Source organism: Haemaphysalis longicornis, unplaced genomic scaffold (assembly GCF_048455015.1).
Source record: "Haemaphysalis longicornis isolate Haplotype H1 unplaced genomic scaffold, Haemaphysalis longicornis Haplotype H1 scaffold_2, whole genome shotgun sequence".
In the NCBI taxonomy this organism is placed as follows: domain Eukaryota; kingdom Metazoa; phylum Arthropoda; class Arachnida; order Ixodida; family Ixodidae; genus Haemaphysalis; species Haemaphysalis longicornis.
Genome location: NW_027526295.1, coordinates 92,725,129 through 92,749,970, shown reverse-complemented (window position 1 = coordinate 92,749,970; position 24,842 = coordinate 92,725,129). Strand labels below are relative to the sequence as shown.

General features: G+C 45.9%; 1 pseudogene; it reads right to left on the bottom strand.

The window, feature by feature from the left end:
* Positions 1-23,168: 23,168 nt before the first annotated feature.
* On the bottom strand, positions 23,169-24,689 carry LOC144168162 (uncharacterized; annotated as a pseudogene).
* Between the last annotated feature and the right edge of the window lie 153 nt (positions 24,690-24,842).

The window sequence follows — 24,842 nt, the reverse complement described above, 5'->3', positions numbered from 1 at the left end:
ATGGTCAGATACTTTTGCTGGTTTAAGAAGCGCTGAATTTGCTGCCGAGGTAAACAGGCGGCTTGTTTGATTGACTTAGGGTTGTGTGGTGTACAAGGAGTGGCTTGTAGAGCGGCTGTCCGTAGTCAATAGTTGGCCTCATTTGGTTTTTGAAATTCGTCTGGAGTGATTTCATCTTTAACAGCGGCGTACGTTATTACGGGGTATTACCCAGAGTCGTGCGCAAGAGCTGGCGAGCGGTAGCGACCAGTCCTGCCACCCTCGAAAATACCATGTAATGGTCTGCCGCTGGCAGGAGATCGCCGGCGTCGCTAACCTTGGTAGGCTTAGCGAACTGTTCGGCGTGGTAAAATGTGGAGCCGTTCGTAACTGACCTTGCGGTGCACCAAAACTGCTGAAGGTGGTATTGCGAGGTTCCCTGCAACTTCGCAGATCGCGTCGCACTGATTAGGTAAGTGGTACATGGCTTTCATTGATTGACTGTATGGTCCAACACGGAGCCTATGTCGGACGCGTATGCATCATGGGCAATATCCATACATAACCTTGTCGCGGGGCCAATGATATGACGAAACAATGAACCACAACGTTCGGGCGAAAATACGCTTTCCTAATCTGTAACACTTCGCTAATACTTCTCTTTTTAACAAAATTCTAACAGCAGGTTATTGCGAGATTATTTACGTTTTTGCAAATGTAAGCACCCATATATCGCCGGAGGCAGTTTCATAACCTGTTTACAGACTAGCTGTGATGAAATTTTACCACGACCAAAATTTTGTGTGCTTACAGTATGCAGCCAGACCCACTGGAGCATGACTGGTAGCACCATGCAATCCCTTGCACTCATTTGGGAACGTATAAATAGTTCTGTTGGAGGCGATGCTGCTCCTGCCACCGGTTTGCAACGGAGCATAGCCCACGAAGCGGAAGTGTGATTTCAGCCAGCTGGGTGCTTCGTCCCCCAAAAGAGAGAGAGAGAGAAAATTTTCTTCGCTGGGGAAATGCGTCAAGAACTGAAGCCCTGCTCTTGGTGGAGATAAGAAGCTGTAGGTCAGCCCCTCCAGGACGTCTTCTCCTTGAATTAGGTTGGCGAGCTCGTTGTGTCTTTATGCTAGTGCGCCTCGGCGGCCTCTTACGCACTCTTGACCAGGCGTACCTGTAGGCCCGAGTAGGGGCTTCCAAACGAAGAGAGGCACATTTTACCACGTTTTCTCAGAAGGGATTTCGGGGGAAGGGTCCTGGAGGGATGCCCCGGTGTTGTGCGCCACGTTGGCATAGGCACCACATAAGGGACACGCCGAAGTTGGTTAACGTTTGGGGTGAATATCTGTCATATTGGCCGGATTTGGGAAGACGAGCGTCTGGAGTTGCCGCCAGGCGTGTCTTTTCTCTAATTTAAGGCCACAGTCACGGATGATCATATATCCTACGGGAAAGAAGGTAATAGGTAGTGATATCGTGGTAAGCGATCAGGTAGTCTCGCGTAGACCGGGTTCCGTAGTACTGATACGGGCTGTGCCCAGCCCGGATAGTAACTCCTCGGGCTAAGTCTTGGGCCGTCTCCTTTTCCTCAAGTCCGGAATGGGGGGGTTCCAGATAAGTTGTAGAGGGGATTGCGGGGGGATCCTGCGCAAAAGTTTTCGTGCAGTTGGGGAAATGCTTCCTGCGGCGAAACTTTTTTAGAATCTGTGTTGATTGTTACGGGGGTAGGCTTGAGTCCGGGCTATCGACGCCGCCTTAGCTTTTTCTTGGATGCGGGTCTTGGATAAAGGATATTTTTGTTGGGGTAAATGCAAACAGCGTTGCGGTGAAGGCATTGTGATGTCTTTATTCCGCTCCGTCTACGTACACGCCTAGTGGGTCATTTTTGTACTTCCTGTGCACGGCGCGGGCTAGTTGCTCCCTCCGATTGGTGCGATACGTAGGCTTCATGTTGCGGGAAAGCGATTTGGATATGGTATTATGGGGAATAGTCTTTGTCTTTCGACATAGGGTTTGGTGTCCTATTTCCGGTTTTGATGAAGTGGCTTTCTGTGGGTGTGCCAGAGAGGCTCCGACCACCCAGGAGAACCGGTCGATCTCCGCTGCTTCGTGCGCAAAGTGCTTCCGCGCAGGTTTCTATCATACGGCCGGCCGCTCGGGTCCCTCGACTGTCCCCTGAAATGTCTTTTCTACCTGGCCTTAATGACCGCGCTCTATTCAATTTCATGTTCAAAATACCAAATTTTTATGGTAGTTTGTTCCGTGAATACGCACTTTTGAGCTGTTATATGTTGTATCTTGCGGTGCGTTGAGAGAGACTAAACCAAAATAAGGCTTTCCAGTGGTCGACGTATTGAGTGGAGTTGCCTCATAATTTATCCTTATTGTGGTACGGAGCAGTATAGGTTTGCACGAAATTCTTGTCGTTATCGTGCGCTCAATATTGCTTATTTAATATAAATAAAGCGGCGCAGCTTGCACCAGTTGTACAATGCTTGAGAAACGGCTTAGCAGGGGACCTCTCTGTTTTATTCGGAGAACCGGCTGTTGCACCTGACTTAGAATTGCGAACTTGCGCCTGAAGTTCTCCATGACTGGCAGTCAGGATAGTTTTCTCCGAAGGATTTCACATCTTTCTCAAAGTGGATTGCGTTAGCACGCAATAGAACCGGCGGAAACCACCTTTGCGAACTCTTGTCTGTAACGCGAACAAACTCGGGATCTGTGCTCCCCACTTGAGGCGCCAAAGCACGTTAAATCCTGGAAGAATGGCGTAAAGAGATCACGCCACGAACATTCGGCAGAGTGTTCTTGAAGGTCCACTGACCGATGCCGTGCGCAGCTCTTCAGGCACCGATTACGTCTGCTCGGCAATTTTTGTTTCTGTTTTGTGCGAGCTCCTCTCGTGGCGCAAGCCTATGCGAAAACCTGGATGACGCCTGGAGCTCCTAACGATGTGCACACTCCCTTGCGCTCCGCTGAGATTAATTCTGGAATAATACTCGATGGCTGAAGTAAATGCCTCAAAATATCTGCTGTTAAAATAGAGGAGATTCTTGGCCGCGCCAAACGAGCTTTCCAGCATCCCGTACACAACTGTTTTTGAGTCATGGCTGCTGTGAATGTTCCGTGAAAGCGCGACATGTGCCAGTGCGAGGAGTGCAGCAGTTGCAAAGGCAGCTCCGAGGACAACGCAGGCTGAGCATGATCAGAAATGTCACATTGTGGAGAAATAACTGACAGATTTCACTGCTCCTCGTGACAGTCATTAAAGGGAAGCACAGCTGGCCGTGCAGTCTTTTACCGTACTTCAGCGTAAGCGATCGTGGGTCAGTTCGTGAACGTTCGAGGTTTACGAGTGAAAAAGAAGGCGTAGTAAATAAGGTAATTAGGAGTCCTTACCAGCTGAAGATTGCAGAGAACGTTCTCAAACGTGTTCAGTGGCCGCAGTGGAAGGTGAAACATTCTCGACGGCTGATGGCGGCGCCTAAAAAGGAAGAGGTGAGAACAAAATGTCGATATCTGATTTACGCGCAAAATAGCTGACTGTATGAGCTCCGGTGCCACTTTGGGAACATCCCGCTATTACTTACGTGCCGCGTACCCCTAGGTGTGAACGGGTTTCACCGCAGCGAAATATAAGGTTCCCGTCACAAGAACAGCACTGCGGGAGCAACACCGCCAGCGAACTCATCGTAGACTGGGAACGTGGACGTAACCTGCTGAAGTGTGCTTGCCTCTTCAAGTAAGCGACAAAGGTAGGATTAATATCTTTCTCAACACATTCTGCTGTGGACAAAGTGGGCAGTGGGTGATGATGATTATGATGATGATTATTTCGAGTTCAGAAATGTATCACTGCTATATGACTAATACAGCGTGGCGTGAAGGGTACTCGTCGAGTTGAAATAACCCAAAAACCACAAAAATATGTTAATAGTTTGTGCATGGTGGGGCATTGCTTCATTTGGACCCCGACACCTTGGTTGCTCAGTGTCGGCGGGAAATGCACATGTATCGCATGTCACGGTACCAGTGATGCTTTAGCAATCGAGGATTGTTTGGGTGGCTGAGACCGGCTTTCATTTTGTGTTGTCTTGACATCCCCACCACGGCATAGAATATCCTCCTCGCATTCTTGCTGTCATTCGAAAAACACCGGAAGCATTTTGGCAACTGGAATGAGGATTTGAATTTTAAATTGTCTTTTCCCAGGGACACGGGCACTCTTTTTAAAAGGTCATGAGTAGAAACGGAAAGAACAAGAAAATGTGGTTGATCCTTCTTTCATAGGAATCGGTCAAACACGAAAGTGAAATGAGCCTTCACAGGAGCTTTTGAATATTTATGGTGCATCGATATCAACCTGCACATCGCTATTTATATTTCATCGGTGTGGTACCGTTAGACGCATCAACATTAGACAGCGCATTACACGCGATGGTGCATTGTGTAAATCTGATGGACACCCCAGGCGCTCAAAAACTGTGCGAACGAAACCCAACGGGTTGTCAGCGAATCATTTGGTGAAGTCACAGTACGCTACAGCGAAAGGAGTATGATTTGCGGGTCGGCAGCAGTCTTGTGGGTGTGCTTGGTGAGCGGCGTCCTGCTGGCAGGTCGCTTAGGCAAAGGTGTGACCACATTGGTCCTACTTCGTGGTGTATACGCCATACGCTTGCGTTGCGACGACTGGAGCTTGTGGAACGCGGCGGCGGCGTTCCACATAGACGTCGGACGGATAAATACAGCAGCTTCCGCTGCTTTTCGCTGCCCTATCGAGGTGCCATCTTTCGAGGCTCATTAGCGTCATGACGCACTACTTCGCTTCACCTCTCCTAGACGGCAGCACCATCTGAATGGACAAGTTAGAGGGAAGGACATAAGGCGCCTTCGTACAGCGAACCGGCCGTAACTTCATTGCCGAGTCGGTAGAGCGTTGCACACCTCCCGTTGCGGCCTGACTGATCGTGTGCTTGAAACCTAGCGCCTCCGCGCCATTTGAACTTTTTGCTGGTGATATCATTTCCGGGACGGATATGACGGTGATGAGGTTTGTGCACCCCGGCATTAAACACTTTCGTGTTAAAAATACTGAGAAAATAAACATACAGGGAGTTACCACGATAATTAAAACAATTTAATTTTTTTTTCTGAGCGAACCGCTGCTCGATTCACGCTCAAAATTCACACGAAGGTCGCATGTTGTGGTTGGTGGTTTTTGTTTGACAGAGTGGACAACGACGGTGCTTACCTTTTTATTCTAAAGATAAATAAAAATGATTGTCGTCTATGCGAAAATGGCGGCCGATTTGGACGTGCGAGCCAGTGCAATACCATCTTGGAACGACGGCGCCACCTGGGTAATACAGAGCGAAACGAACGACAGGAACTTACGCATCTTCCATGGAAGGAAGGGCCAAATGGGACAGAAGACGATCAGAAAATGTGAAAGCAGGTTTTCTGATCATCTGCTACATCATTTGGCGCGCTTCCACGGTAGGGAGTTGCCAGATGAGGTAGCATAGGGCCATAAAATATGAAAGCAGGTGAAGAAACCAATTTAACCAAACATAGGATTGATTTATTTGCAATGATGAACCGTGGCTATATTTTGTTATGATTATTATCAGCTCTTATGCAACTATTTGTGATCATGGTAAACTAGAGAGAAAGCAGATTTTCCGAACGTCTGCTATCTCACTCGGCTCCTTCCTGCCATGAATCTCTATCGTCCTTTTCAGGGGGCGCCGACGTTCCAAGATCAGCTTGCATTGTATCACACAACCAAATAGGCCGCCATTATCGCATGGGTGAAAAACGTTTTTATTTTTTTTTAGAATAATCAGGTAAGTAGCGTCGTGGTTCCCGGTGACAAATAAAATAGACAAGGAAATGGGACCTTGGTGAGAAGGTTCTACGCGAACCGAGCAGCGGTTCTCTCAGGAAGAAGTTTTAAAGTGTTCGAAATAATTTCGTAACACGCTTACATGCAGCGATATCATTTTCAGCGGTGGAAGATTTTTCCATACAAAAGATCTTTTTATTGTGTTTTTGTAAAGTGTTCGACCTCACAACCATGCAAACCAAAACTGCGGCTGTGTGCTGCAGTTATTTATTAATTTACAGTCTTGGCCATTAAATAGGTTAATAAATATTAAAATGTTCTTCATTATAAAACCCGTTTTTATGTTTTCCTAATAGTTACGATTTCATTACCATACACACAAAATATTTAAGTTGGTTGTGCGTTAATTACAGATTAAGGGGCATTTTTACAACAATGTTTTCGGTTTTTGCAGCTGCCCCATCGCCATATTCTGTGTCCACTTGAGCTCCTCTTTTTCATAGCGCTCGGATTCGGGATAAGGTAACAATGGGGATGTATATCGCATAACACGTCAATGACGAACTCATCCCCAAAACCCCACCAGTTTGGGCTTTGTTCTCGAGACACTAGACGAAGTTTTCTATAACATCGTTAAATGACGCCACCAGAGCGGTAAGGGATATAATCAACATCCGCAAATATCAGAACATAGGGCAGGCAAAAGAAGGGAGTGGTCCAACAATCTACAAAACCTACATTACCAATATCTTAAAAATAATCGGAAGAATCATATAGCAAATGAATGGTTCCTAGGCGGGACCTAAAATGACAGCATGATTATAATACATAAACCATTAAACAGAAGAGCAGAAAGGCGAGCCATTGGTACAATAAGGCCTTTAAAACTAATCAAATCAAATCAAATCAAATCAAAAGGAGGGCACAACCGCAAAAAGCCACTGTTACAAGCGGCTTGACGAGGCGGTTGCCCCGGTATGCTATATTATTTAATTACACAGCTTGTAGATTAAGTGATGGAAAAAAAGACATACGCACACACGCACACACGCGCACTCACACACACACACACACCACTCACACCCATACACCACACGCACACGCACACCAAAGAGAAATAAAAAGAAGACATAATAATTTAAGCAAATCGTGGCTACACTGCAAAAAAGTCCCCACTCCTGGAGTGTTTGACATATAAATTAACAAAAGCACAAAGTACTAGCAAAACATTGTAACCTTGTGATGTTACAATGATATCTCCATCGTTACAGCCTCGCTACTCCACACGCGCTTCAAATAGGATTATACAAAGATGTTGGCAGATGATCGGGGAATAGTCGGTGAACCGTATCACGTCTTTATGTTGATGTTTTTAGGTGCGCTTAGGCAGTTCTCCGCCTGCGATCATTTACTGAAGCAACGTTGAAGCAAAGTTCATTCAAATATTTCCACTCTCTGTTGGAGATCCACCTAGCTCTTCTATTCTGGTAGAGTGAGATATATGCGTAAACAAGTTAAACACTGTTGTTCTCATCTCTCCCGTACTGATTCGCGTGCAATCAACATGATTATCTGTGTTCTATGCCCGATTTGTGTGTGTCTTTATGTTATTTGGCACGAAGTCAGGAGTAACGAAATAATGCCGTTTAAATTATTGTATGTTAAAATGAATGCCAGGATTTAAGCTAACACTTGTGAGGTGTATGTGATGCGGCTAAAAGTGATTTGTTGTGTATAACGCCAGTAATAAAAAGTGAGGGTGGAAGTGACTGATAGGAAACAAAATACTGAAATACAGCAACCCAATAATGGTGCATGAGCTAAGCCCCAGCCCCCCATTTTGCCACACCAGAACGGTAGAACACAAAGCGTGTTATAGGCGGTTCGAACTTCGCGTTTCTGCAGCTGCGTGAAAGGAAAGGAATGTGGCAGTTACAAGCGGAGGCCACACAGACGCACGAGCTAAGTGAGGGGCCAAAACATAACACATTACGTTGAGCAATGTGCAGAATTGAAACTGTCATGGATGAGCAACGCCTAGATGATGGCCTCTTTTCATGGTTTAGCGCTGCGCGTGACGAACAGATGCAATCTTTCTGCGGTCACGATGACCTCCTACAAAGTATGAACTGCTCGAGGACAGGTTCCTAGACCATCCTTGTGGTGCCAGGAACGGTAATTTCTTCTGTAACTTAGGTTGTGCACGTCGACGTACAGCTGGGAACCTGGGCTTTACACGCCCTCAACACTGCTTAAAACAACGATCTTGTTTGCTGAAAATGCCACGGTCGACAGAACGATGCATGCAAAGTAGTTCCCATTGCTTACGCTCGAAATGGCCGATGACTTCTCACCCGTGAAAAGTTCGCGGCGTGACTCCCCCGCTCTTTGTATTCGAAAAAGTGGGCGCGCGATTAATTGAGCATTTTCTAAAGTGAAAGAAAAACCGTTGGATCATTGTGTGCTTCTACTAGCTTTCACAGCTGCTATATCAGGTGCAACTGCTTGCGAAGTGGCAAACATCGTACTCCGTCGCACTGTACTTCACCATGGTCACGCTTCTTTCCCAATCAACGACCGCGGGCAACAAATAACTGCTGACGTCGCCGCAGTGATACTTTGTTTTACCGATTCTCAATCCCGCCTTCCAATGTCACATCGCTCAAAAATAGTTTCACGGAGCCGACCATCAACGCGCTCACTAACATATAAGCATGGTTGTGGCAAGATCTTAACGTTTATATTCATGCCCCACATCCCCGCTCAGAGTGATAGAACCGGTCATACAGCATCATGCATAAGTTACGTTTGTTTTCACAAAATCCAGTTTAACACCATTCAATTTTCTTCAAAACGAGGCCATTGGAGCCAAGGCCACCGCCTTAGTGAAGAAACTCGAAGGAGCTCCTCATGCTGCTGGACCACTAGAAACATCGCTGGGGCAGCCGACACGTGGACGCTACTTAGTCGGCAGGCGATCTGGTTTACCTTTGAACACCTGCGCGCTAGCGTACACTGTCCGAGAAGCTGCTTTAACTTTACATCTGTCCTTTTGTAGTTGTTGACCGGCTGAGTGGTCCCAACTAGATCATCTCCCGGCTTGATACATATGGATGGCTTTATCGCACAATTAAAATGGCCCACGTAGCTTACTTGAAGCGCTTTCTATCAAGAGAATTTCGCCGACTTCCCGGAGAGGTATTTCTCCGACGGGGAAAACCGTGCCCGACCAATGTCCTTAAACCGTGTCCGACGTCACGGTTTAAGGACATTGCGATGATGTTGCAGGCCAAGAAGACTATGCCAGGTGGCAGTTCCAGTACGCCTTCTTGGTTTGTTACCCCTTAGCAAATAGACTTGGTTCCCGCGAGCAGCCCCGACTTTATTGTAACAACATCTGTTCTGATTCTCGGGCGAATAATTATGCCTAAATGATAAATTTCGGTTGTATGAGAGAAGTTACCAACGCAGCCACAGTTTATGGTGGCTTGGGCTGTTGCGCTTGCGAATAATGATCCACGGCAAGTTTTTTTTATACTCTAGGTGAACCAGTGGAAAAACATTGTCACAGCGTACACTAGTGATACAAGGGTAGATTAACACCAAAGCTTGCATCCCATCTCCCTGCGTCGGAGACCCGTCTGTTACACCCCACATTGATTTACGAACTTGCCGCTAAAGGTTCAACATGATTGCCAGGCCCGGTTCGTTTTGTTTGCAGGCTTTCTTATCTGCGACAAAGTGGATCGCGTTGACATGCACTGGAACCCGCGGCAAGCAGCTTCGCCAACTCGGCATCTGTAGCAAGACCTCGACGTCCGTGCTCTCCACTTCAGGCGCTGACGCGCATCAAGCGGCGAGGTGCACGTGAGAGATCACGCCACGAACGCTGGGCAGAGTGTTCTCGAAAGCTCACGCTTACGTGTGCTTGGTATATTTTGCGAGCTGCTGACGTGGCACCAACCTACGCGCAACCCTGGACGACAAGGTGGGCTCCTCGTGAGGTCCACGTCACGTTCGGTTGGCTGGTCTGGGTATTGGGGTAACGCTCCACACCGGAACTAAAAGCTTAAATAGCTGTGCCTTTAACATTTGTTTAGGAGGGGCCCGCGGTGGCGGGGAGCATTGCCGGAGCGGCGCCAATAAAGGGTTTCACGGGCATTAAAACTGGAAGGCTAGACATGTACGGCTTCGCTGTAAAAAAAAGACAGGAAAGAAGCACGCAGGAACGCAGTTGCTAATCGGGGATGTCGCCAATATAGTAAAGCCTTAAAATTTATTTTCGTGACGGGCGATTGATGAAATTCTAGCAGAAGCTTCCGGAATTTTATAGGTTGTGAACGCCTCCAAAACTTCACGTGCGCGCTGGTGGGGGTATCTACTCACTATGGTCGAGCTTTGCCTAGGAGCCATGCTTTCGGCAATACGTTGCCAACTCGGTACCGTGACGTCTTGGGAATCTTTTAACGCTCGCACTGGCGTTCAGTCATGTATTGTTTCGTTTGCCCTTCCTACGACTTGCCACAGGACAGCGGGATGTTGTAGTCAACGCAGTGTCTGCATGCAATGTAGGAGCTTTTATGCGAGGTTTCACAACTTCCTAAGCTTCTGTCATCGCTGGTCACTTTTCTGCGTAACCGGGAAAGCTTGGTAAGTGTTAAGAATACCATATTGATGGCAGACTATCTTCCAATTTTTATTAGCTTGTGGGACACACCATGCAAGTATGGGATGAGGACTGTTCTTTAGGTTACCTGTTGTGTCCTTTTCGGTCCTACATTATCGGATCCCTACTGGTTACGTTTCCCACCAGATCGCCCTGCTTTGCAGTGTTGTTCCGTTTCTGCAACGATATGCACGAGTTTCTTGAAACATTGAAACTTTTAGCTTGTGAGCTCATTATCGGCGAAATGAATGTCCCCTACTTGCTCAGCCTTCATTCCAAGACTGTTTTCAAAGGATCGGCATTTTTTTCAGAGTCTGAGTGCCCCTTATCCTAGTTTCTAGTGTAATTTCACGTCAACAGTAAGCCGTAGGACATTACTGTGGCTTTTCGATCGTGCAGCAACGTTTGGTACGGTAAGAATGGTTTATTGTAGCTTTTAAGTTGACGTCGCTACTGCGAAGGACACGCACAGCATCATCGCACGAGCGCATTTATTTGCACCATAAACGTTTGTTCCCAAAGTAACATTTCTTTAAAATAAAACAACGTGTTTTTTGCTCTCTGAATTAATGCTCATGTCTATGGAAAGCCACCGATTACTCAGTTCTGTGGTGTACCCAGCCTCACCAGCCTTCTATAGCCAGCTCGCTATCTCAACTTGCAATTAAATCTCCCCTTTGAGCTTCACCTGTGACATTCGTTGCCGACGTGGAACTTGGTATCCGCACGTGTGGGTAGTTTTGGGGCAGCAAATTATTTGTTTAAATGTCAGAAGGCGCGCACCTGCTACCTGACGTGCCTTCAATTGTTTCGCGACGCGCGACAATATGATGTTGCCTAACGGAAAGAGGTCGAATATTCTAATTCAGTGTTTTGATTAATAAAGTACAGCAACGCAGCCTGAACGGAAAATTTAACATGTTTCGAGCATGCAGTGTTTTCTCCAGTAATCGATTTACCGCACCGAAAAACATGGTAAATAAGCAAGAATAAGGACGATATCGCCGTGAGTAATGCGTAGCATCTGTAGGGACAAATGAAAGAAGCCTCAGTCCTGACGAGCATGCGTCGGTGAGACAAACCAGAATCCTTTTTGTCAACACTGACCGAGACGCCATGTCTCGTGCTTTTGTGCGCTCGCTCAGCGCAACCCGCCTTGTCGCTCGGGCTGCAACGTAACGGGCGGCACTCGTTCCACCATGGCTGCTGGAGGTGCTGCTAGAGGGCTCCACCCCAAGGGACGAGCGAGAATGAATAGCGGCGAAAGTCTATTTGGTTTCCAGTGCAGATGTCCACGTGAGGGTTTTGTTGAAGGGTGCTGATCAGGTTCGAACAAAGTGACTTGGGGCGGCTCTAGGTATGCGGATATTTGAGATTTCCAAGTGGCGCAGTGTAGAGGGAGCCATTGATACCCAGGACGTTAGGGGAGGAATAGTGGTGAACAACAGGGTACTTGTCAAAGTAATGAGGCTGCAGTGGTCCACGAACGGGTCCGTAGCGCAAAAAACATCAGTGGCTGTTTTGAGGCCTGTATGCACGGAAGCCGTTGTAATGGATGGGCCGGATGACAGGGCGGAAATGGATTGCTTCTTTTGCAGACGTGGAGGTGACATTATTTTTATAGGTGTCACAGGACAGATTTGAATCACTACGAAGGGTTACACACTAAAACGTTAGACAAGAATTAGTTAAAGGGAACAACCCAAGTGGCCCGTACGCTGCCCACAACTACAAGGACCGCCAATGTCCCCGCATAAATGTCCCGAGAACCGAACACGCTCACGGTCGGTCATATGGGGACGCGGGTGCCAACGGCGCCCTCGTAGCGGTGCTTGCGTAACGGTGGAGGTGGAGGTGACCGTGCTGTGAAGTTTGATTGGTCGTTAGTTAGAACAAGTGGCTTGAAATACAACCGTCTTGACGCTGCTTAACACGTCGTTCAGCTCAAAGTTAATCTTACTTCGCCTAAAGGCTCATTAGTGGGTATAAAATTATATTCAATATTCTTGCACTTGATTTCACTGGGATTGGTGGACGACAATGAGAGCTAAGGAAGCCCTTCACATCTGAATAAAACAAATTGTTCCTGCCAAGTACACCAGCCTGGCTACCCATTACTTTTCAGACCCACATGGAGGTACTGCACAGTAAGGATAAAACTTGCTGTGACGACGTTACAGCCGTTTTGCAAATTCTGTTTACATAAGACCTGAGCCTCAAAATCAGCCTCAACCACAATTTACCAGGCAGCGTCTGCGTTGGAATTTATGCCGTGAAATTTTCGGGGCGCTTACTGCGCCCTGTAGCCTGATAACGGATCTCTTGTTCGACAAACTGCTTAATCGCGACCAACGATTTCGAAATGTATGGATACGGTAGCATGTACGTATCTTGTCGGTGGCAGAAAACTCTTCCTCAGGGGCGACCACCGCACAACTCGACAAAAATGAAGTTTGCTCACCAGTTTCACAGCAATTTTACGTGACAACCATGTCGTGTCACAAAAACCTTCGCTGGTCTTCGACCTTCAAAGAGAGTAATGACCCATAATTTTATTCTTCCCCCTGCCGACAAAGCAACGCGAAAACGCACAGAGGGCAGCAAAAAGTTAGCCGAAATAACCCATCTATCAATCACAAAACAAAAGAAAACTTTTCTTTGCTACATATTTGTAAAGTGTAGGGACCGGGCGGCCATTTTATGGCACCACCGTCGCGTCAGCGAATAGCGCTGCCCGTGGCCAACCGCTCGTTATTGGAATGACGGTGGCGGCCAGCGCAGCGTTGTTGGGCACGACGTTCTATCGTTGTGCTGCGGTGCGGCTTCCAAAGCGTAGATGACCACAAAAACGTTTTTTTTTCAGATTGGTAAATCTTGAGCGTGGAGGTCACCTTTACGACGTTTGTTATGTGTAATCTACGCCCATACTCAGCAATTACAAATAGCAGACGACACTCAATGCGCTAAGCTGGAAGTGCAAGTCTGTACCCTCGTGCAAATTTTTTATGTATGCATGCAGTTTGGCGTATCGTGGAATTTATTACAGCTAAATTATCCTGCAAAGCCGTTATGCGCAGCTGATCCAGGAATGCTGCGGCGCTGGCATTTGGCAGTTGACAAAACGACGTCGTGCACAAGCGAAAGGCAAAGTTGGAGATGCCTTCGAGGATTTACCCGAAAACAAAAATTGTGATGGACTACGTTCTGCAACTTCATTAGCTACTGTAGAAACGTGTTTAATTTCACAGAAATAAGCCTACTACAGTCATCAAAAATCGTTTACAGAGTAAGTACCGCATGATAGTAGGGCGTTATTGCTTGTCGTGAAAAAGCATTGCTTTAAAAGAATTGTAATGGTTGCTGGCTAGTTGGTTAATGGTTTTTCAAAAAATATTTCTTGCGTGGCTGAAGGACAAGAGACTGGAGGGCGCCAAAAACCTGCCCTCAATTTCACAACTGCATGCTGCGGGCGAGTATTACAAGCTGCCATCTGTGCTTGAAAAATCTTGCACTCCTGCGTCTAACGACGATAATGGTTTATCGCAGAGCTTTGTCGTATGAGTTTCAGTTGTTGCCTTCTGGGTTTAAACTTTGTCTAGTTGGGCTTTGAATTTGACCAGAACGCATTTGGGTGTTTTCATCGCAGCGTCTTTGAATATGACCCTTTCCCATTTTATTTCGCAGGAAGAAAGCGGCACGTTCAACCATTGTCCCCGTTTAACCGAGAGCTGGATGATTTTTCTCTTTAATTTTGCACTTACATGCAGACATCTGCAAATCGTACTGGGCCAAGAATACCTAAGCATTAAAAAGCACAGGCTGACCGTTACACCGTCACATGTTTAACTATCGGTGCCAGCCTTTATTCGACACAGGTGGTAAAATGGGAAGCAGAGGGGGAAGGCGGAGCTTGGGCTGTTAGGTGGTTAAATAAGTTTGGCTCTTGATAAATTGATCACTAGAAACGTGGGAGTCCCGCTTGGCCTCTCAGGCTCCCATGTTGTGAGTGTCACTCAGAAAAACCGAAGGCACAAAGCTCACGGTTCCACAAAGAAAGTGTAAACTGCCGCGACGTCTCCATGGCCACACTGCAATCGATCTCGCACGTATGTGCCTGTCTCATCAAAGCACACGTATCGAGGTATCTCAGCGTTAAGGCTGGCGTGGAAACCGTAGTAATTGAAACCAATGAAGATAACTTACAGTGGTAAAACTGAATACTAATATCAATACGGTTATTCCTACTCAGATCGCGCAGAGCCAGGCACACGGCGCTGCAAAAAGCGCTCACGTAATGTAGCTCATTCCCAAGCTTAGAAGCATCCAATAAGATTACGTAGCCATAGTGCATTGAGAAGAAATAAATACTAATAATAGCAGTTTTATTCGTACTCAGAACGGGTGGAGCCAAACGTTGATCGCTGCAAAAAGCGCTCATGTAATACTCAACTTTAGAAGCGTCTGATAAGTTTACGTCACCGTTATTGCATCTAAGAACCTATCACCGCTCCCTAGACTGTTTGACCGCACATATCTGCTCACAACACCACCAAAACATTGAAAGCACCGAAGAAAACGCGGCAAAAACAGCGAGAGGCTGTGTAGTCCAATCCACTCTGTCATTCCACTAACGAGAGGAGCGCGAAGTGGTGGCGCCACCCGTACAGCTGCCCGGTCCCTATAGTGCGAATCTCTTTAGCGTCAATGAAACTGTTGCGCCACCGGCATGACTGTTCCACATTTGTTCGGCAGCCGCGGCATTGCGATGAAGTAGGTCGTGTTTCATTACTACCGGTGGAAACCCGCTTACACCCGTAAAGTGCGCAATGTGTTCCAACAGAATTCAGAATTCTTTGCCACAATTTTGTGGCATATTTTTAAGACCAATTTTATTCACACAAATCACTCATGAATATTATAGTACCACGCTAATTGTTCTGTTTTGTGTAACTTGTTGTTTTATATTATTGAGAATGACCCTAAGGAAGACTGGCCAGGCTCTGAGCTGCCGACAAGTTTAACCCGACAACCCTAAGTTTGATCGCGTGCATAGGTTGGGAAGGTTTACTCCCGATAAATGCCGACCCATAATTGCGAGGTTCTGCTTCTTCAAGGACAAACAGACCGTTCTAGCTCGGCGCACTGGCTTATGTGGTCGACTTTCTCCATCGGTGAAGATTTCGCCTTCTCAACCCAACTAACCAGGAGAGAGAGAGAGAGAGAGTAAACTTTATTCAATTTGCCAGCTGTGTAGCTTAGCCGTCGGCCGTGAGTCCTTGGGCCCTGGCAGCGTCCTCAGCCAGCTGGACGGCCCAGAGTTGATCTTCCGGGCTGGAGCTGAGCAGCACGGTCTCCCACTGCTCACTGTTAGTGATTGTGCGGCCATTTGTGATCGCCTGCGGACACTGCCATAGCATGTACGTCAGGTCCGCTCGTTCCTGACATCTATGACACTGGGGGGAATAGCGCCCTGGGTAGCAATAGCTATACACTAGGGGAACCAGGAAAGAAAATAATAGCTTTCGCCAGAAAAGAAAATAAGACATTTAACCTATCGGTGGATAGAATGGGCATGGACAATAAAAATTACACATACGACCCCGTAACTGATACTGTTATCACTTCGAACATATAGCTAAGTACAGGCATCCACCCTTTGCGACCTAAGAACCACTCTAGCTAAACAAATTGCCGGCGTTATCGGTTACGTACACTAACATTCGAAGCTTACTTCCTAAAGGCGACCAGTTATGTTGTTACTTGGCCGACAGAAATAGCGACATCTTGGTGCTAACTGAGACTTGGTTACATTCTGACATCAGTGATAGCGAACTTTTTAACGAAAAGAGGAAATACAGCGTTTATAGATACGACAGAACACACAGGAGTGGTGGTGGTGTTCTGCTCGCAGTTAGAAACGGGATATCGTCGTCTTCCGTTGAAACGAATGCTTCGGTTGAAATAACTTGGGCTGCAATTGTGACGGCTTTAGTCAAGGTCTTAATGGGTGCCTGCTACCGCCCACCCGACTCCGATCCATCTTTCATAAAGGAACATCGGGGAAGTACATTTTGTGCCTTGAAAAAATGTCCTGCTGATATAGTCTACCTTTTGGGGGACTTTAATTTCCCTCTCATTGATTGGCTGCTCCTCTCAGACTCCTGTAGCACTTCTACCGAATTCATTACCTTAACCCTTGAGTGCAATCTTGTTCAAGTTATAAACAAACACACTCGACGGTCTAACATCTTAGATCTTGTATTAGCCACTGCACCAGAAAGCGTAGGATCCGCACCATACATCGACGGTGTCAGCGACAATAAGCTCCTTCAGTTTTAATTTCCCACTCCTTTAAAATTTTTCGGTGACATCATTAAAAAAATACGCGATTATAATAAAGGTAATCACACGGACATGAAAGCAGAATTGGAGGAATTCTTCAATGAATTCTTTCTGCCCTCATTCAGTTCCCGGTCTGTAAATGGCAGCTGGGGGCTCTTCAAGAACACGATAGCCGAGCTGGTCGACGAACAAGTGCCTTTATTAAAAATTAAAAATGATAAACCTAACGATAAGCCTAAAATGATAAACCGTGGTTCAACAGACAACTCAGAAACATGCGAAACAAAAGGAAACGATTGTATAAGAGTGCTAAATCTACTTCCAGTTACGAGAGGTATGCGAGAGGCGGATGTGCTAAGGCTAGTCGAAGCCTTTGTCACCTCTAGGATTACTTACGCCATCCGCTACGCTGTGCTCTCGAAGGCTGAAAAGGACAAGGTAGAGACTATCATACGCAAGGCATACAAGCTGGCGTTGGGACTACCTGTCAGCACCTCGACACAGAAACTACTACACTTGGGAGTTTGTAATACCTTGGATGAACTCCTCGAAGCTCATCACATGAACCAATTATTACGTCTGAGTTCCACCTCCACCGGCAGGACAATTCTTAACAAGCTATGCCAGCGCTCACCGATTCAACACCCACAGGCCGATGCGACTCAGCTTCCGCATGAGATTCGCCAATTTATTGATGTGGCCCCACTGCCCCGGAACATGCATCCAACACACCACCAGGATCGCAGAGATGCCAGAGCGAAAGCAATCTTCAAACGGTACGGCCAAAACTCCACCACAGTATACACGGACGCAGCATCCTATCCCGGGAGGAGAGCTATGACCGCTGTTGTGACTACAGCTCAAGCCCTCCTCACAAGTGCATCAATTCCTACCACCCATGCACTACAGGCAGAACAAGTGGCCATAGCCCTAGCAATTGCTCAAACCCCTGCAGAGATCATCATTACAGACTGCCAACAAGCATGCAGAACATTCTCGAGCGGCTTCCTCTCACACTGCGCCACACGAATTCTACTGCAGCATCCGCCACAACACCGTGTAAGGATTATTTGGGCTCCCGCCCATGCCGACGTCCCCGGCAACGAAGCTGCCCACCAGCATGCCCGAGATTTGACACACCGGGCTAGTCAGGAGTTCGGAGAGCAGTGGCGTGTCTGTCCCCTTTTGTCACACACAGAAATCACGCAGCACTACCGCCTGCCGCGAACTATGTACCCTCCTCCACACAAAAACCTCACAAAAGAGCAAGAACACCACCTTTGATGCATCCAAACCAACACCTTTCCCCACCCAACTAGAGCCCACATTCTGGCCCCCACCCTCTACTCCTCGGAATGCCGCTTCTGTGAGGCTCCGGGCACGCTTTACCACATTGTGTGGGGCTGCGAGAAGAACCCCAACCTACACCCCCTGCCCTTCCCCTCCCCTGAGCACTGGGAGAGAGCACTGACCAGCTCGGACCCTGATGACCAGCTTTGGCTGGTGAAGAGGGCTCAAGAAGCCGGACGGTCTCAAGGGGTCCTGGAATTAGGACTCTTCCCCAAGGCGAACTGCTTTATAGGGACGTTTATTCCTCCTCCTTCCTCCTCCAGTTCGTCGTCAGGGGCCAAATATAAGAAATGTCTGAGAACTTTCCACTCTGCAGTACACAGTGCCAAACAAATATACTTTTTGCGGATTTACCTTCACTGTTAAGGAACAACCCCAGAAAGGTTTGGAAGATAATTTCAAACAATCGTTCTGATAATAACATTGAATTATATGGTGACAATGGTATTCCCCTTGAGGACCATGCATGTACGCATGCTTTCAATCATTTCTTCTCGTCGGTATTCACTCAGGTAGTTCATTCCACTATACCCATGGTTCCCGAATCCGATCAGACATATGCAACCAATTATTATTACTTCTGAAGGCATCGCTTCACTGATCGGCAGCCTTAAAGTCTCCACCTCATCTAGTGTCAATAATATCGTCTCGAAAATATTAAAGAACGTTGCGCACATCTCTAGTCAATTTCTGTTTCATGTTTTCAGTAAATCATTCTCATCCGGTCAGCTACCTGCCGACTGGAAAATCGCCAAGGTTGTTTCCATTTTAAAATCAAATAACAAACACGCACCCGAAAATTATCTCCCGATTTCTTTGACTTGCATAGGCCGTAAATTACTGGGGCACATTATTGCATCTAACGTGTATAATAACCTCGAATCCAACATTTTTTGGTCCATCAGCATTGTTTCAGAAAAGTCCTGTCATGTGATACACAACCGTTGGAATTTACAACTCACCTACACTCTACCATGAATACTAACCAACAAACAGATTGCCTTTTCCTAGATTTTTCAAAATCATTCGACCGGGTCACTTATTTCCGCATCATTTCAAAATTATCAGCCCTTTGCCTGGATTCTTTAACTTTATCATGGACTCGGAACTTTCGGTCTATGGGCCAACAATTTACCGTGGTCAACAACTTTTCTTCACACCTGGCTGATGTTATTTCTGGAGTTCCGCAGGGCAGGGTCCTGGGCCCGTTACTGTTCCCAATCTACATAAATGACCTGCCCCTCAACATATCGTCACGGATACGACTCTTTTCTGACGATTGTATTATATATCGTACGATTACTAGCATTAAAGGAGCCATGAAGAGAAAATACAACTTCGTTTTATTTGAAAGAACTAGGATTCAGTATCTCACTCAGCTCCATTACTGCCCCAAAATATGTTTTTTAACGAAAAAAAAGCAAGAAGTATTTAAAAACTTTCAAATTTTGCGCCACAGTGACGTGTTATGAGCAAGAATGACGTCATACGGGCCAACAATAAAACATAATTTTCAGGGCGTTAACTGCACGTTAGCATTCCAGTGATGCGGTCAAATGGAACTAGAGGCCCAATTACAGACGTCCAGTCATGTGTTGTCGCTACAGGTCAGTTAGGCCGCCGCCAGTTGCACAAACAAGATTCCGTGACGTCATGGAAAAGTTGCGGGAAATGGGCTAGGGGGTCGCGACTGCTTCACACGTTTTCTTTAATATCTTCGTTATTTGTTCGAAGATTGTGATGATATTGTTATAATTGTTATTTATTTATTTATTTATTTATTTATTTTATTTATTTTAACATACTGCCAATCCCATTTGGGATTTTTGCAGGAGGGGCAATACATCGTTGCAAATACACAAATTTCAAGCATGGTTTTCGTTCATACAGGACGAGAACAGTATAGACATCTGAGAGAGAGGTTTGACAAGCGAAGGTTGCATATTACATATGAAATCTGAAATCTCGTGCATCAAACTTCACCAGTTCATAGAAAAACAAAGCAGCAAAACATAGTCAAATTCAATGCAGGATGAAACACAGACAGAATATGTTACAGCAGTGATTGAAGAACGAGCGAAACCAAACATTTTATGAAACCAAGCCAAACATATTACTGAAGAGCTACTCAGTAACAGTGAAAATCATAAGTGACCCAGAGAGCCTAGGAAAACCGTGTAGACTCAATTAATGAAATTTTGGGCGTCATTTTGGTTAATTTGTTTCATGGAGGTGGTTTTCAATTAGACTTAGAAATCGTTCTATAGATACGCTACTCGTAATCGATGAATGCATACTGTTCCACTCTCTTACAGCTAGTTGGAAGAAAGAATATTTAAGGCAATCAGTGCGATAATTGTATTCTTTAAATGTTAAAGTCTGATTATGCCGCGTGGGCCTCGCTATATTGGTAGCGAGATACTTTGAAGTATCAAGGTTTAGGTTTTTATGAAAGAGTTGATGTAAGAATTTTAAACGCGCTAGTTTTGAACGATTCTGTAGGGTTAGCATACCGGCGTTCCTCAGTAGTTCTGGTGGTGAAGCATTTGTGTCATACCGATTGTAAATGTACCTAACCGCTTTTCGTTGTATTCGCTCTAATTTATTTATGTGTACTTTAGCATGCGGGAACCAGATAATGTTAGAGTATTCGAGTAAAGATCTCACAAAGGCGTTGTAGGCTAATTTCTTCGTTTCTGGCGGTCCTGATCGAAGGCGTCTTCTGAGGGAAAACAGCCTTCCTAGTGCAGCCGATGCGATATGATTTATGTGGGCATCCCATCTGAAGTCTTGAGTAAATATCACTCCCAAGTATTTGTGCTGGTGCACCCGGATTATAGGACTATTATTTATGTTGTAAACGTGTTCGTACCTGTTCTTCCTTCTTGTTATTGATAAATGAGCGCATTTTTCTACATTGAGGGACATTTGCCAGTCATTACACCAGTAATAAACAGAGTTTAGTGCAGATTGTAGTATCAGATGGTCTTCTATGGTGTTAATTTCCCGGTAAATTACGCAATCGTCAGCAAATAATCGAATGTTGGCTGAAATACTAGAAGGCAAGTCATTTATATAAATAAGAAATAAGATTGGGGCCAGGACGCAACCCTGGGGAACTCCGGATGTGACATGTGTTAATGGTGAAAATTTTCCATTGTATTCTACGTACTGAAAACGGTTGATTAAGTAGTTTTTTATCCAGCGAACCATGACATCGTCGTTGATAACCGCCTCTAGTTTTTTTATTAGCTTATTGTGTGGTACCCGATCGAATGCCTTTGAAAGGTCCAAGAAGATTACGTCGACGTGATTTTGGTTGTCTATGCTTACAGATATATGATGTGTTAGTTCAACAAGTTGAGTTATTGTCGATAGACCCTGACGAAAACCGTGTTGGCAAGGTGATAATATATGTTCACGTTCTAGGTGTGTAGTTATGTGCTTTAAGATTATGTGCTCAAGCAGCTTGCTTACTGTGCAAGTTAAAGAAATTGGTCTAAAGTTTGACTCGGCGTCATAGCGGCCTACTTTGGGTACGGGAACAATTTTGGCCGTTTTCCAGTCTTTCGGTAATGTAGCTGTTGACAGTGACTTGTTGAAAATCAAGACAAGATATTTTGCTACCAGTTCGGCATATCGTTTGGAAGAAAGCGTTTGGAATATTGTCGGGACCGTTACTCTTTTTTGTGTCAACGTTCAGCAAAAGGTTTAACACACCTGCTTCCGTTATAGATAGTGGATCTAAACGGCGTAGATTTTGGAAATCTATGTGTGGCATATTATTGTCATCGACAGTGAAGACGGATTTAAAGTAATCATTCAGCGAGTCAGCAGTGACAGAATCTTTGTCTTGGGTTTTTACATTTTTTCTGGACTTTTTGGGGCTTAAGTAGTTCCAAAACTTTCTAGGAGAGCTTTTCAGAAAGCCCGGGAGTACTTGGCTGAAGTAATTGTTTTTGGCTACCTTTATTTTCGACTTCATGTCGTGAAGTGCGTCAGTAAGCTTGTTTCGCGCAGATTCTTCAGACTTTGCTTTCAAAAATTTTCTCAATCGTTTTACTTTACGTTTAGCGTGTATTATGTCGCGCGTTATCCACGGGTTATGTTTTCGGGATTTTTTAACTTTATTGGGAACGTATTTATCTATGCAGTGGAAAATTATTTCTTTAAATTTCTGCCATAGCGTTTCGATATCAGCAACGCTGTCGGTTGAAAGTTCTTCGAACCAGGAGAATTCGAAATCAAGGTGGTCTACTATCGCAGTGTCGTCCGCGGAGTTAAAGTCAAGAAATGTTATTTTAGGTTGGGAGTAAAGTGGCCTGTCCTGAACGGGGAGGGTACATATGGTGAGTTTGTGGTCTGATATGCCATCAACAATTTTAATCTTCGCTTCATCCGAAGGAAAGTGCTCGCTAAGGAATATTAAATCTAATATATTCGAAGAAGACCCCTGAATTCGAGTCGCTTGGGTGACAATTTGAACAAGGTTAAAAGAAAACACAATATCAAGCATAATCTCTGAGCACGTGGAAGAAAATTGCATTGTCTGCCAGTTGGCATCTGGTAGATTAAAATCTCCCAATAATATCAGCCGCGAACCTAAAACGTGTCGTTGCATGTATTCTTGTAGTGACTGCATGACGTCACAGTCACTTGTTGGACTGCGATAGAAGCATCCCACAGTAACAGCGCATAATCCAAACATTAGCCTGACGAAAATAGCCTCCACACTGACAACCTCGGGAAGAACTGTGTAGCTGATTTCTTTCTTTACCATAACAGCCACTCCCCCGCCTCGCGTCGGCCGGTCCTTCCGTATTACTGCATAATTTGGGGGCGCTATTTCATCGTTCGTGACATCGGTGGTTAACCATGTTTCGGTCAGGCCAATGAAATCTGGGTCAAGTCCGAGCAGTAGGGATTCTAGCGATTCCAGTTTGTTAAGTATGCTACGAGCGTTTACGTTCACGAAGCTTATTTCTGATGTCGCGGCCTGCGAGTGCGTGTTGTTGGTGTATCGTCTTGGGAGTTTTTTGTTGTTGGCGGATGATTCCGGTGATCTTTGATAGGTACTTTGTCATTTTTGTCATTGTCCCAGATAAACGTTTCTTTGTTAATGTACAATTTATCGTATGACAAAGTCACCTTGTCACCCGCATCTTTATTTGCTCTTGCACTATTCCACAGCTTCCTCCTGATCTCTCGTACTCGGGGTGAAAAGTCTTCACTTATATCAAAGTCTGTTTCTTTCAGTTTGTGACAGTTCTTGAACACTTTTGCCTTATCTCGGGAATTTAACAGTTTTAGGATTACTGGTCTATTTTTTCCTTCGGCAGCTCGCCCTAGACGGTGTATCCGTTCAATGGCTACAGGCTCTATCTCTAGAATGTTCTTCAGAATTTTTTCATTTATTGTGTCCTCAAGAGATTCATTATTTTCGTTTTTGTCCTCCTCAATGCCGTAGAATATTAGATTAGATCTCCTTTAGCGATTTTCCAGGTCATCTAATTTCAACTCAAGAGCTGTTATTTCCTTCTGCAGGTTAGATACCTGGTCCATACACGTTGATATCTTGCTGTCGAGTACGGTCAGGTTTTCCAATTTCGCGTCAATGGAAGCTAACCGTCCCTCTTTGATCTCTTTTATGTCGTTAGCTATAAGTTCTATCTGCTTCGCTATCTTAGCTAAGTCAGGTCCCGGGTTAGTCTCGACGTCACCACTTAAAAGCAGTAAATCTAAAGCGTACAACAGCATGTCGGAAAGCATAGGACAAAGCAGCCTTGGGCACGGCAGCACAATCAAGCAAGGATCGCTAGATCGGAAGCATTTGCCGTAGCGTTTGCTCACCTGGACGAAAAAGACGAACGGATTACTGATCTGCATGCCTGCAGTGCTGCCGTGCCCTGTGAGGCTTGGGTGACGCTGTCCTGGTTTTATACCCGAAGGCGCCCGGAAGTCCGCCAGGGCAGCGTTGTAACCCGCGCAGGCGTGCTGTGTTGTCCCTGTAGGTCGGTGAAGCCAGCAGGTGTCGATGATTCCCAGTGTCAAAGCGGCATTTGCGTCGTAGTCGTGAGTCAGTCTTATCGGGTTGACTTTTGGCGCCTGCGCAGATCCTCCATAGTCCACTGGTAGCGGCAGCAAGGCGACGATAATCTGGACGAAAAAGACGAACGGATTACTGATCTGCATGCCTGCAGTGCTGCCGTGCCCTGTGAGGCTTGGGTGACGCTGTCCTGGTTTTATACCCGAAGGCGCCCGGAAGTCCGCCAGGGCAGCGTTGTAACCCGCGCAGGCGTGCTGTGTTGTCCCTGTAGGTCGGTGAAGCCAGCAGGTGTCGATGATTCCCAGTGTCAAAGCGGCATTTGCGTCGTAGTCGTGAGTCAGTCTTATCGGGTTGACTTTTGGCGCCTGCGCAGATCCTCCATAGTCCACTGGTAGCGGCAGCAAGGCGACGATAATCTGGACGAAAAAGACGAACGGATTACTGATCTGCATGCCTGCAGTAAGCAGTCTTTCTAATAAACCCAACTTGTATTTTGTCTTCATGGCTCCTTTAACGACCACCTTTCCTTACATAATGAGTTAAACATAATCTACAATTGCTGTAATACATGGCAAATGTCACTTAATTTGAGTAAATTCAAAGTA